Source organism: Callithrix jacchus, chromosome 2 (assembly GCF_049354715.1).
Source record: "Callithrix jacchus isolate 240 chromosome 2, calJac240_pri, whole genome shotgun sequence".
Taxonomy (NCBI): Eukaryota; Metazoa; Chordata; class Mammalia; order Primates; family Cebidae; genus Callithrix; species Callithrix jacchus.
This window is the reverse complement of record NC_133503.1, coordinates 101,980,496-101,993,614: the sequence shown is the minus strand read 5'-3', so window position 1 is coordinate 101,993,614 and position 13,119 is coordinate 101,980,496. Positions and strand designations below refer to the sequence as shown.

At 36.1% G+C, this 13,119-nt stretch overlaps 1 protein-coding gene and 1 pseudogene across 11 annotated transcripts in view; both read right to left on the bottom strand.

The window, feature by feature from the left end:
* Positions 1-13,119, bottom strand: part of FBXL17 (F-box and leucine rich repeat protein 17) — a 572,981-nt gene that overhangs the window by 285,213 nt on the left and 274,649 nt on the right. The gene's annotated exons all lie outside the window — the stretch shown is intronic.
* Positions 1-13,119, bottom strand: part of LOC103791474 (large ribosomal subunit protein eL34 pseudogene) — a 40,868-nt pseudogene that overhangs the window by 27,428 nt on the left and 321 nt on the right. Inside the window, exon 2 of the transcript XR_013532421.1 lies at positions 1-13,119. This exon is cut by the window's left edge and continues 27,428 nt beyond it. The product of XR_013532421.1 is annotated as a large ribosomal subunit protein eL34 pseudogene (transcript).

The window sequence follows — 13,119 nt, the reverse complement described above, 5'->3', positions numbered from 1 at the left end:
CAAAAACAGGGATGAAACATGGTCCCCAACCCCACTTGCCACATTGCAGGAGATGAGAGGGAGAGAAGAACTGTAGCCCTTTGGGGAGTCCAGACCTAGGAGCTCCCCAAGCCAGGGCTGTGACACACTCTTTGGGGCTCCGTGGTTCCTGGTATCTCCAAGCTTCAAGGTACCACCACATTTTCCAGTGCCCACAGTGGAAGCCACTTGTAGTACTCCTGGTCCAGCCACAGCCTCACAGGGAGCTGGTACCCATGCTGGTGCCCAGAGCTGCCCACCCTGCCGCAGCTGGCATGCCTGGCTGTGTGCAGTGGCTGGACCCTGCACTTGCTCGCTCACACACCCCTCGTCACGCACCTGGCTTGCCTTTGGTGAGTGGGGGATCTGGGCCACAAGGGCAAGCCAAGCACAGCCTGCCAGGCCAAGTGGGTAGAACAAGCCCAGTGGGCTAGCACAAAACTCAGGCAAAGGTGCCACCAGCTACAGAGGTTTCTGGCTGGCAAAGCAACACTCCAAGGATCCCATGACACTTTAACAGAATCAGGATGTATACCCATTTCCCGAGGGATTTCCTAAGGGTTGACTAATGTGAGCGCATCTCACTCCATCATTGTGCTCATCTTCCTTGTATCCTTCCAATGGATATCTGCTAAATACACACACATACACACACACACACACACACACACACACACACACACTTTGATTCTGCTTTTGATGAAATTGAATTAATTATATTCCAGGGAACATTTTTTCCTAATCCTATATTCCTCTTCATTTATCTAAAACTTCAGAGTCTGCTGAATTATGAAAGGTAAATAATGTTCTCCCTTTTCACTGGATTCAACACACATCTTATTTCTCATGAGAAGGATGGTAATCCTAGCTCTGCTACTCCACTATAGCTCTACAAACCCAAGGCAAGTCACTTGACCTCTCTGGGGTCAGTTTCTTCATCTTAAAGTAGGGAAATCTGAAGTATTAACTTCCTTGCACACTTTGGTGAGTATTAAATGAGTTATACAAGTTAGAATATATAAGCACTTTGATAAGTGTCACGTATGTAGTACAACATAAGCAATGTCTGTAAGTTAGCTAATTCCTTAATAATGAAAACAGAAATTATCTGCAGTCCCCAACTTTATTTGCAGCTTGGACTAAGATCAGCCTTAACTTATCTGGACATCCAGGCTGACACAGTACAAGAAAAGGAGCTGGAAAGAGAATAATATACACAAATAAATGAGAGGTACTTTAATTCCCAATTTATTCTCTCTTTCCTGTTCTTTTTCAGCTTCATAAGAGCCCTTCTTTAAGTATTCCTTTCTCCTTCTAAAAGCACACATGGCTGTTGATCATTCATTACTGTCCTACTAAGGAAAGGAGACATGGAATGGAAGGGATAAAACAATCTTAAATATTTTTTTTAGGATCTTGAGTGTGTGCTTTCAGAAAAACAAAACAAAACAAACAAAAAACCCACAATGAAATTGTGTGTGACCCTTATGGTGATAAGGATATTTGTTATATTTAGAGTGCAGATATCCAGAATATCACCTCCTTGCTTAAATCCAGAATGGTCTTAGTTTTCTGAACAGAAGAAAAAAACAAGAAAAACTTTACATTTGTTTCAGTGTTAATCCAGGTTCTAAAACAGAACTAGTTTTGGGAAAGTACTGCTCACATTGGAACCTCCATTCCTTAACTGCAGTGTGGAGCAATAGCATAGGGGGGTCATCTTAACTACTCTCTTGAGTTCCTACATCCAAGTCAGCAGCAAATGCTGTTGGCTCTATCCTCAAAATATATACAAAAGCTGACCACTTCCCATAATCTCCACTCCTATCACCCAAGTGGACACCACTATCTTATCTCACTTAAACTACTCCTGATTTATCTGCTTGCCATCCTTTCCCCAGTACTATCTCCTCACAACCCACTAGCCAGCATGATTCTTTTAAACCAATACTGAGAACCTGTCATTCTCCTGTTCAAAATCTTCCAAAGGCTTTCCATTGTACCTAGAATAAAATCCAGACCCCTTTGCATGACCTATTAGGCCCAACATAATCTGCCCGTTGGCTAGCACTCCAACCTTATTTGCTGCCTTTCCCTCCTTCTCTGATTTGGTCTGGCTATACTGCCCTTCTTTTTGTTTCTCAAACACACCAACGTGTTTCTGCTTCAAGAACTTTTTACTTATTATTTACTCTTTTATCCAAGTGGCTTACTCCTTGAATTTACTCAAGTTTCTGCTCCAGCGCCAGTTCCTCCATGAGTTGTAGTTCAAACTGCAAACATACACCCCACCCTCTACATCCTTTTAATCTCTTACACTTTTCTTAGCACTGTGTGAGGTAAAGAATATTTCTACTTGTCCATTATCATTTTTCCTGCTGGAATATAACTCTACAAAGGCAGTGGAGTTTTATTTTATTCACTGCTGTAATTCCAGTGCTAACAACAGGGAGATAAACAAGTATTTGTTAAATAAGTAGATAAACAATCAGATGAATCCTAATGAAAGTGCTTAGAAAACTATGAAGTATTATAAGCTCTTTAGATATAGGAGTCAGTTTTGGGCACTTAGGGCTGCACATCTAGTATGTTCAAAGGTTTGATAGATTCATGAATGAATGAAGTTGTTATGTCTAAGAATAATCATGTTAGGATAGATCTATATATATATTTAAATAAAGACATGGGTAGCTATTACTAAAGATTTCTAAATGTTTCCTTTAGTTTTCTACTGTAAAAAACACTTTGATAATCCTCTCCATTTTTTTCAGCACTAAGTAGAACACTCCTTAGAAATCCTAGATTTGTGTCCTTACTTAAAACAAGGCAAGTTAGGAAAAGCACCCCCATTATATCTGGTTCTCCTGTGGGCCAAAAGACTCACACTTGCAAAGATCTATTAGGAAAGTAAAAAGGGAGAACAGTCAGGGAAATATCTGAGGTTTACAAAAGGAAGGACAAAGAGTAATGGAGAGAATTGAGGAGGGTCAGGACACACTACCCCAAAATATGATACCTTGGCATTGGAGAAAACAGCAGAAGGAGGAAGGTCACTCTCACCTTCCCCATATCCTTTTTCTAACCTTCCCCTGAAGCAGGTCATAAGACCTTCATGTGAGAGGTGTTCATTCTATATCCACAAGAAAGGAACATCCTCATCTCTGATGATACAGGGACACAGAGGAGAATCTCAACAAACAAGACTTGCTAAGTTCTTCACAGTTTATTACCATTAGTTCATAACCTTTTTGTCTAATCATACTTCTCTGTATTGATTGACTTTTTCATCAAACCTAGCATAAAAATATACAGGTTTACTTGTTTCTTTAGGTTTTAATTTCCTTATGAAGGCCCCTCTGTCACCTAAAACTTATATTTAAATAAATTTCTATTTTTTTCTTGATATCTGTCTTGTCATAGGGGTCTCAGCCATAAACCTAGTAACGAATAAGATGAGAAATTTCCTTCCCCCACACAATGGAATACCGGTTAGTGCCCCACTCCTAGATTCCTATGCAGTCCTAGGGGAATCTTTAATTATGTTATTGCATTAGCTCAATGTAAACAATGTATATAATACATGATACAATGTATATAATACAAGAGCAATACATGATAAAATGTTCTGAGATAGCTTTAATCACAATACTACATTTTATCTGAATCAGTTTCCAAACATTAAATTCATTCAGTCCACAGAAGGTGGGGTCATGGGGATGATGCAGATAACACTCCCATTCTGTTAAAATCAGAGAAAGAATTCCCTTTCTTTATAATGAAGATTTCCATTTAAAAGTCTGCCATATGACTGAGTCAGAAACCTTCATTCTTTTCCAGCTTACAGGTCAATAAGTGATTAAGATCATAGTCTGTCAGTACCACACAGCTCCTAAATGGGAAGGGTGTGCCCGTAGCTCACACCTGCTCCTTGGCCAGCCAAGCGAAGCTCTCACTGTTCTGTTGGTACTCATTCTAACTCACTTGCTTTAAAATGGATATGAGACAAACCACTGGATTCAAGAACACCCAAGCAGAACCTGAGCATAATTCTGAATTAATCTCTTATAAGATTCTCTCTTCAAGTTTAATTTAAAAGAAATTCTTCAGTAATGCAGCCTATTTATTTATATTAACAACTGAAATAGACTAAAGTACATATTTCTAAATATAGAATTTCTGAAATTTCTTAACTAGATATTAATGGAAATAATTGAAGTACATTATGACTATGTCATACAAAAAAGAAAAAGAAACCTATGAATTAATGGCTGTATTCATAAACAAAATTGCCACTTGAATGTGGAAATTAGATTTTAATTAATGGCTCTTTTTGTCAAGTTTGTAAACAGTTTCACATTTGAAAGTAGTTTCCTATTTACAACCCTAATTTCCACACAGAGGAAAAGAAGGCAGAAGATTAAATGATTTTCATTTTAAAATACTGAGTAATGTACAATTTTTTCTAACATTCTTTATTTTCTTGTTTAATTTTTTAAAAGTTTTTATGAGAATCATAACTTGCCAATCCTACTGCAGTTTTCTTTCTTTTTCAGTACATTGGCATGCAAAAAAAAAAAAAAAAAAAGGGCGGATTTGTGCCTAAAAATTTTCACAGTGCTATTATTTGCTGTACCTATTTTTTTTTTTAAGGAGAAAGAGCCCTACACATCTTTATTAGGATGGCATTTTAGGTGTTTTTTGTATTAACCATCTAAAGAGCAGTTAAAATAAAATACTGTAATAATTATTAAACTTGATACTAAGCCTCCCTTTCCTCCTCCCTAATATATTGAATACTTCACATTCACCAGCATCAAGTCTCTTTCACTAGGACAATGGCAACAAGAAACCTTCAACAAGTGCGGGCCTGACCCCTTTCCTTTTTCTACAGATCCAGCTGAGCAGCAAAAACTGCTTGAAATTCAGCAATCACATTTCTCACTGTTCCAGAATGACCTATTTCGCACTAGAATGAACCAGTGAATTCATACATATAAATAACTATCTGCAGACCCTGCTTTTCAAAACATGAACAGAAATAAGCAAAAGAATAAAAAAAGAAGAGAAAAAAAGAAGAAAGGGGAAGCAGCAGTTACAAATGAAGGTTTGATACGATTGGTACTTTTCAATTGTTTGATATGACAATTAGAAAGCAAAACAAGACTATAAACTTAGATATCAATGTGACATTTAAAGTTTTTTGGAATTGTCAATAAATAACATTCATGATAGTCCAAATCAAAATAAGTTAGATTTTTTTTCTCTCTAAAACATACATCATCATATTCTTAGATTTAAGTTATCTTTTCTTGGGAACTAAGAAAAAAAGCTGTAAGCATTTCTTAGCAGAATATGCCTATAAATTAGCTGCACTATCCTTCATCCTTTAGTACTTATTGAATGCTGTATTCAAGATCTAGTTACATGCTACATACTGCACACACAAAGTTTCTAAGACCTTCTGATCTCTCAGGATAATCTCCAATTATAACAATCTTTTAATCTCAGTCAGTGTAAAAAAAAATGTTCATGCTAGCTTTTTCATCAAGGCTACGGGGACACAGTTTATTAATCTCTGTATTTCCAATAATTAAGAGAATCCTATTATGTAATGAACTCTCAATAAATGTTTGCAAATAAATTGATAAGGCTCTGCCTTTGAGCTTACAGAAGTTCAAGCAGTGTTCAGAGAACCCAGTATATAGATCATGTTAGCACTCTGTATCATAAACTTTTTGACACACATTGAATAAGGGGTAATGTTGCGCAATAAAATCTGAGAGAAGGGAGACAAATGAAGACAGCAATATGTATAAGTAAAATGTTCACTGCCTGAAAAGGGTTTCCAGATGTGGCATGGGGAAGCAGATTCCAAACAGAGCCCAACGGTCTTGCTTGGTTCAGGAGACAGAGTTTAGGGCTCTAGGACACCAAGTTGGCCAGAATCTGCTCGCAAGAGTACCAGAAAGGAGGGAGCTGCACAGAAAGGGCAAGTGAGCAAGCTCTGGAGACAGGCACAGTCCAATTGAGTCTTTGGTTGAATACTGGTCTGGTCATATATAAAAGAAAACTACTGACTCCAGGGAAAGAACCATCATTAAGGAAGAAGTGGAAACTATCTGGAGCTCATGAAGGCCTTGGTACTTGATGATCTTGGATAGAAATGACCTGCTAATTCACAGGGCATTGAGTCAAGGGCTCAGAAGGGCAAACCCTCACTAGTGTGGCCAAATTAGCACTTGACTATAAACACTGTTCAGGATTTACCAAAAAGGCTTACAAGCAAGCCAAAGATGATCAAACTGTGCCCAAGCACCTTTACTCTTCCCAGAACAAGGCCCATAAATATTTTCTTTTCTTTTCTTTTTTGTGAGACAGAGTCTTCCTTCATCGCCAGGTGCCAGGCTGGAGTGCAGTGGCGCGATTTTGGTTCACTGCAACCTCCGCCTCCCAGGTTCAAGCAATTCTCCTGCCTCAGAGTCCCAAGTAGCTGTGACTACAGGTGTGTGCCACCACACCCAGCTAATTTTTGCATTATTAGTACAGATGGGGTTTCACCATGTTGGCCAGGATGGTCTTGATCTCTTGACCTCATGATCTGCCCACCTTGGCCTCCCAAAGTGCTGAGATTACAGGTGTGAGCCACCGTGCCCAGCCTCCAGAAATATTTTTTAAAAATTTTTAAATCAATACCAAACGACATAATATTCATAATGTCTGTCATCCAGTCAAAATTGCCAGGCATGAAAAGAAACAGAAAAAAATCATATCCCAAAATGAGGAGAAAAAACAATCAATATAAATAGACATATAAATAGGCGATAGAATTAGTGAACAAGGCATTTAATCCGGTATTAAAGTGTGTTACTGTTTAAGAAGGAGAAGGAATGCATGAATATGATCAAGAACAAAATGAAAGTTGTAAAAAGATCCCAATCAAACATCGATAGATGAAATGGTATGCTAACATGCTTCAAGGTCAAAATATCCTAAATTTAACAAATATTGTATTTTCATAAAACTTTATTTACTTCCTCTGATATCTTCTGATATTTTAACTCTAAAACAGGGGTAAAGTGGGAGTAGATATTGTGTCACATCTCATTGGTCCTAACCTTTTTCTTAATTCACCATTCATATTCTTAAATAATCTTTCTAATGTTCTTCATCTATTCTACCTCCATTTACAGATAGAAAGTCATATTCCTAAAATTGCCTAGCATATAGTGATCAAGTTGACTGCAATCTAGAGTTTGCTAATACCTCACCCAGTCTTTCTTAATACTTCTTACTTTCACCCAGACCTCCTTCATCCAGATGTGGCAGTACTGAAGGGAAGGTATGAGCAGGGCATCAGAGTCGTGCCTTCCCATCTGAGCTATGCCTCTGTCTGAAGACCACATGGGCATGTGGCTAACCTGGGTAGATCTCAATATCTTTATCTTCTAAATTAAAAGATTGGATGTAATCTGCAATTTTTAAACACATTTTAGCTAGTGAGCCTTTAAATCTAATGTGCAAGAGAGACAGATGCTATGCTAAGCTTGCACTGTGTGTATATATGCTATACACATACATATACATATATATAGCATATATACAAATATAAATCATCATTTATATTAATTTAGTGTGACAGTTAATGAAAGACAATTAGGTACACACACTAAATGTCTGATTGAAACAAATTAGGCAAGAAAATAATATTATAGCCAATAATGAGAAATAAAGTTGTTGTGTGCCAGTGGCCCCACATTCTTTGTTTGTGATGGCGTAGGATACTAAGTGACTTTTATATTCTTAGTTGTGGACATTCATTTTTCAAACTATGTATACACATACATATACATAGATATAGCATATGTACACATATGTGTATGTGTTGGAAAAATTGTTTTCTTAAATTTTCTTCCAATGTATCAAGAATGAAAGGAAATATGAATAGGGGTAATAAATGTGAGCAAATCTAGTAAAGTAAATGAAAAATATGGGGAAATGGACAGAAAAAAAAGTAATTCTGAGATGTTCTCTGATGGAGGACAGCTACTGAGGGACTCTCATAAAAGTCACAGAGGCACCATCAAAAAGTAATAAATCTCTCTGAGAAATGTCCCCATTGAATTAAGCACTCCTCACATTAAAAATATCCAATTTTAGGTATACCTATTTTAAAATTCTCTTTTCTTGTTAATCTGGAAAGTCTGTCCCCAGAATCATTCTATATCATATATCTGTCTGCTTTGAAATAATCCCTGAACACTACACCTGAAATAGTCATGCCAGGAATGAAGCTGTGTATAACTATTCTTCAGAAAATTGGCTTTTCAAAGGAAAATGTGCATCAGATTTTAGGCATAATTAGTTAAGACATATCCATTTCAGTTTCTTCTCTTTTTTAGAACTTTTACATGTAGAAGAAATTTATAATTATTAATTTTAAGAGTCCTTTAAACAACATAATCCTTTGCATGTCTCTTTCAGTTACAGAAATAGACTTGTGGCAGTTAATTATTTGTATTACACAGCAGTGCTGTATATGAAGGTCATGAAGCTAATTTTCATTATCATTCTAATGAAATAAACAAGAAAGTACCCCTCCCAAAGAATTTATACACCATTGTATGAATATAACATGTTCACATTTTACAAAATCCAGTTCCCAGATCTTCACAATTGTTTGTGTATTTATTGTGCATCATAACAATTTGCTTACTCTTAAAGTACTTCTGATTTGTTTTGTATCTTACAGAGTTTATTCCATTCTATTCCCTATAAGTTGTCTCTTGTTTCCAAATTATTATAAATTCAGTATGATATCAAGCATAAATCAATGTTTATATTAATTGAGTGTGATTGTTAATGAAAGACAATTAGGTATACACCACTAAATGTCTGATTGAAACAAATTAGGCAAGAAAATAATTTTATAGCCAATAATGAGAAATAAAGTTGTTGTGTGCTAGTAGCCCCACATTCTTTTTTTGTGATGGTGTAGGATATCAAGTGACTTTTATATTCTTATTTGTGGACATTTGTTTTTCAAACTATGTATATCGGAAAGAAATTCAAAGGGGCAAAATTTGCCCTGATACTGAGTGGAGCACACAAATGCTCGGCGCACTGAAAATGTTTCAAGCTTGGTTGGCTTTCAATGCAGGTAAAGAAAATTAGAGATAGGCCACTGAATGCTAATCACACTACTGCATCTATTCACCACATTTAAATTCTTATGGTGAACACATTTATCATTGGCTTGTGATGCTACATCATTTTTTAATATTGCTCTCAAGCTGCTTGATAGAATTTCATGTCCTAAGTCCAGAAAACCACGGTAAATGACAAACATGTAGCAGATTTCTTATCTGGAATATTAACAGAGTGTCTCCAATCCTATACAGAAATGTAGTCCAAAAAATGTAGTAATTTCAACGTGGTGTCCACTCTTTTAAGTGTATACAAGATCATAATCCCCAAGCAATTTTTTAAATGACTGCATCAATCACCTGAAAATTGGGCAAATTCAAGACATATCACAAAAAAAATCTGAGGAATAATTATTCAGAAATATACGAAGGTATTTATGTCCAAGTGCAATAACCTGATAGAACAGTAAGTCCTCAAGTTAAGCAAACAAAAGTATTCACCTCTTCCTAGTACCCAACGGAAAATCAGAATGTTCACACTGGAAGAAAAAAAAAAGCAGAAACAGGAGAAGCATGAGCTTTATTCACTGGTTTTTTTAAACCGAAGTTAGTTTTTATATGAAAATTCAGTATGCATATAGGTTGAAACTGATACGAAAAAAGTATAGTATTTAAAACTTTTGTTTCTTCAAAAAGCTGATACTATCATATACATAAACTTAGGGCCTTAAATTCTAGAACTGACCTTATTTTTTACACTAACTGTTTCTATGTAAACCTCATTGGCTCAATTCATTACAAAACGGATGCGGTAGGCACTGAGGCAAATTGGAAAGCACAGGACACTAGACAGAAGTCAGCTCAAGCTGCTGGGGAGAAGGAGAAATGCAGACACAGTATTTTCACATCTTTCCATCTTTGGGAAAAAAAAGAGTAAAATCTCCCAGTTTTTAAATATTTACAACTAATTAAAGGTTGAAAAAGTTATTTCTCTGAGTAGTTCTACAAAATGACCCGCATATACAGACCGTGTCAGTAAAGAGCAACTGAGCAAGATGAAAAGCAGTAAGAATTAGAGCTATCGAAGATGAAAGAGAAGGCCCCAAGATATCTTCTCATTTGGCCCCTGCCTGCAGACAGGTAAGATATTCATCTGGTTTAAAAGCTGAGGCAGTCAAGGCTCAGAGATTAAAATGAGCTTATCCAAAATCACACTGAAAGTAAATAACATGACAAGCTGACCACTTTCCATGACTGTTTTTGTTTTTAAGCTAAATAACTATTGGCTTGGAAATTTTACTTAATAATTCATGGCCTGAAAAAAGATGAAAAGGAAATTTTGAAATAAAGGTGACAGTGAACAAAATCACCATAGATGGAGTATAATAAACAAAAAAGAAAGCAGAAACAAGAAAAACACTAAAGTTAAGAAAGCATATAATAAGGAGCATAGTAAGGGCTTCTTTGCCTTTTATCAGTAAAAGTATTAAAGAATAGTTCTAGGAGAAAGAGCAACAAAATATAAAGCAGGTGGAGAATCGTTAGGTAGTTAAGAGATTAACTGCAATCCATGGCAGGGTAGTGAATATCATTAATTCAATTGGGCAATTAAAATAATAAAACTGGTTAATAAGATAAAGAATAATGGGATGACAGATGCATAATACAGTTTTCAAAAAAATTTATGTGCACAAAATATTATCACTCAAAAAAAAAAAAAAGCTCAGATAGATCCATCCTGGAATTAACACCCAGGTATTTAATTCCCAATCTGGCCAGCAGCCTTGTATCTTCAGCTTTAGCAGGGCTGACTGTAATTCTCTGCCCTCAACCAGAAACAGGGAGAGAATATATTTTAAAAAATGGAATTGGTGAAAACAGTAATTTTCATACTTCTGTTAGGGCTAGGAATATTTCATTTGTTATTTCAAGTGTGTGAAACATTTAAGAGAATCTGACACATTAGGAAATCGATATTTAAGGCTTGTGGTTTTTATTTAAAATATTTTAAAGCAAGTAGTAGTAATCTTGACATTTTAATTTGAAATACTTAAGAACAGTTTGATTGACTAAGTTCATATACAGTGTTTGAAAACTGATTGACTAGGGCATGCATTTGGCTTTCAGTGTGAAAGTGGTGTTTAAGTGCTCAGAAAGACTTGTATTAGATTTGTAAGGCTGCCTTCCCAGAGATTTAGAGTGCTTGGGAAAATTAAGCATATTGGGAGTTACAGTTTGAGAAGTCTAAAGTAATGCAATTAATCAAGTTTGAAAATGATGTGAAATGTTTAGGAGAATTTAATCTGTCAAATGTATAAGCTAATTGATCACTAATTAAGGAACAAATGAAAATGAGTGTTTTAAATATAATCCCAAATTACTAGATTAATAAGATTTATAAATTGAGCTTAAAGGTTTATGAAAACACTCAGCTTTATAAATTAAAACACAGTAACTATTAGTATACCTTTCATATACAAAAGACCCTCAAATATTGAAAGCCCAAATGACTATGAAGATGACATTAATTTCTCCAATCAAAAAATGAGCATTTTTAAAAAAAAATTGAGATATTAATAGGTAGTCCCTAAAGAAAAGGGGTCTGTGGTTTGGGGTGGGGGGAACTCAGGAAGGAGCTACTAACTACAATCCCTCTTAGAAATTCCTGGTGTACATTATTAAAGGTGTTAAGAAGGATTGCAATTAAGAAATGTTTCATATTTCAGTTTTTGACATAGGAGTTTGTGAAGGCTTATTAACATCTTGCAGAATTGCCAGAAATGCTCTAGAAAGCACAGTTTAGGAAGCCTTACATTAGACAGCAGGGAAAAACTCCTTCAAGGATTCTTCTTCATCAGAATACTAGGAACCATAAGGAATGAAAATGAAAGAGATGGCAGGAGGCTGATGTTTTCATTATTTGGTATTACGACATAACAGCTGGCAGGTAGGCTGCCTTAATGACATGGTATAGTTCTACCTCAGGATTTTTTTCAGGTATTATCACTGCTAAAAACTACTGTTTGTGCTTTCCTAAGTATAACACTTGAGCCTGTTCTCTTCTTAAAACTCCATGCATATATTAGATTTTCACTATAACCTATATTCTGGATGATTCCAAAATCCTTAACGCCATTCCTGACTTACATCTTCAGATTCAAACCCAACTGCCTAAGGGACATCCCTGCCTGGTGGACCTAAAATAACTTCAAATTCGACAAAGTCAATACTGAGTCCATTCTTTTCCATACAAAAGTTGTTTGTACTGCAGCTTTCCACAATTCTGTTACAGTATCCCATCTACCCAGGTGCTCAATCTAAAAACTTGAGAAAATTCTAGAGTCCCTCATCTCCCTCAGCCTCCACATGGGTAAGACCTTTTGCAACACATCCCTGATCCCACTTAAGTTCATCCTTTTTTTTCCATTTTGGTTTTCACTACTGACATTTAGGATGTCATTATTTTTTTTCCTGGGGCTTTGCAATCTCTGACGGGTTGTCTTTCTTTTTTTTTTTTTTTTTGGCAAGCTTTTTCATTTTTAATATTCAAAAAGTTTCATTTTTTATTTAGCTTTCTGACTCCGTGCTTGCACCTTCAACACTTTCACAATTTTCTGCTCCTCAATAAGGAAAGCATGCTTGATCCTGTCAGGAACACATTTAGCAGACATGGAACCACCATAGGCCCTGCTGACATGTTTCTTTGTTTTGGACAATCTCATAAGAACTTTAGATCTTATAGCACCAACCCTTTGAAGTCTGCCTGGGCACACGCCACATGCAGATTTTGGTGCTTTCTCAACCTTCTTGGTATAAAGGTAAATAATGCTATTACCAGGGATTTGGGACAGCCTAATTTTGTTAGAGGCTTTATTGTAGGAAAGCCTATGCCGGTATGTCAAATGCTGGACCCTTTTGAGTGCCTGAAGACAACCTCCCCAGAAAAGCGGTTGTCTTT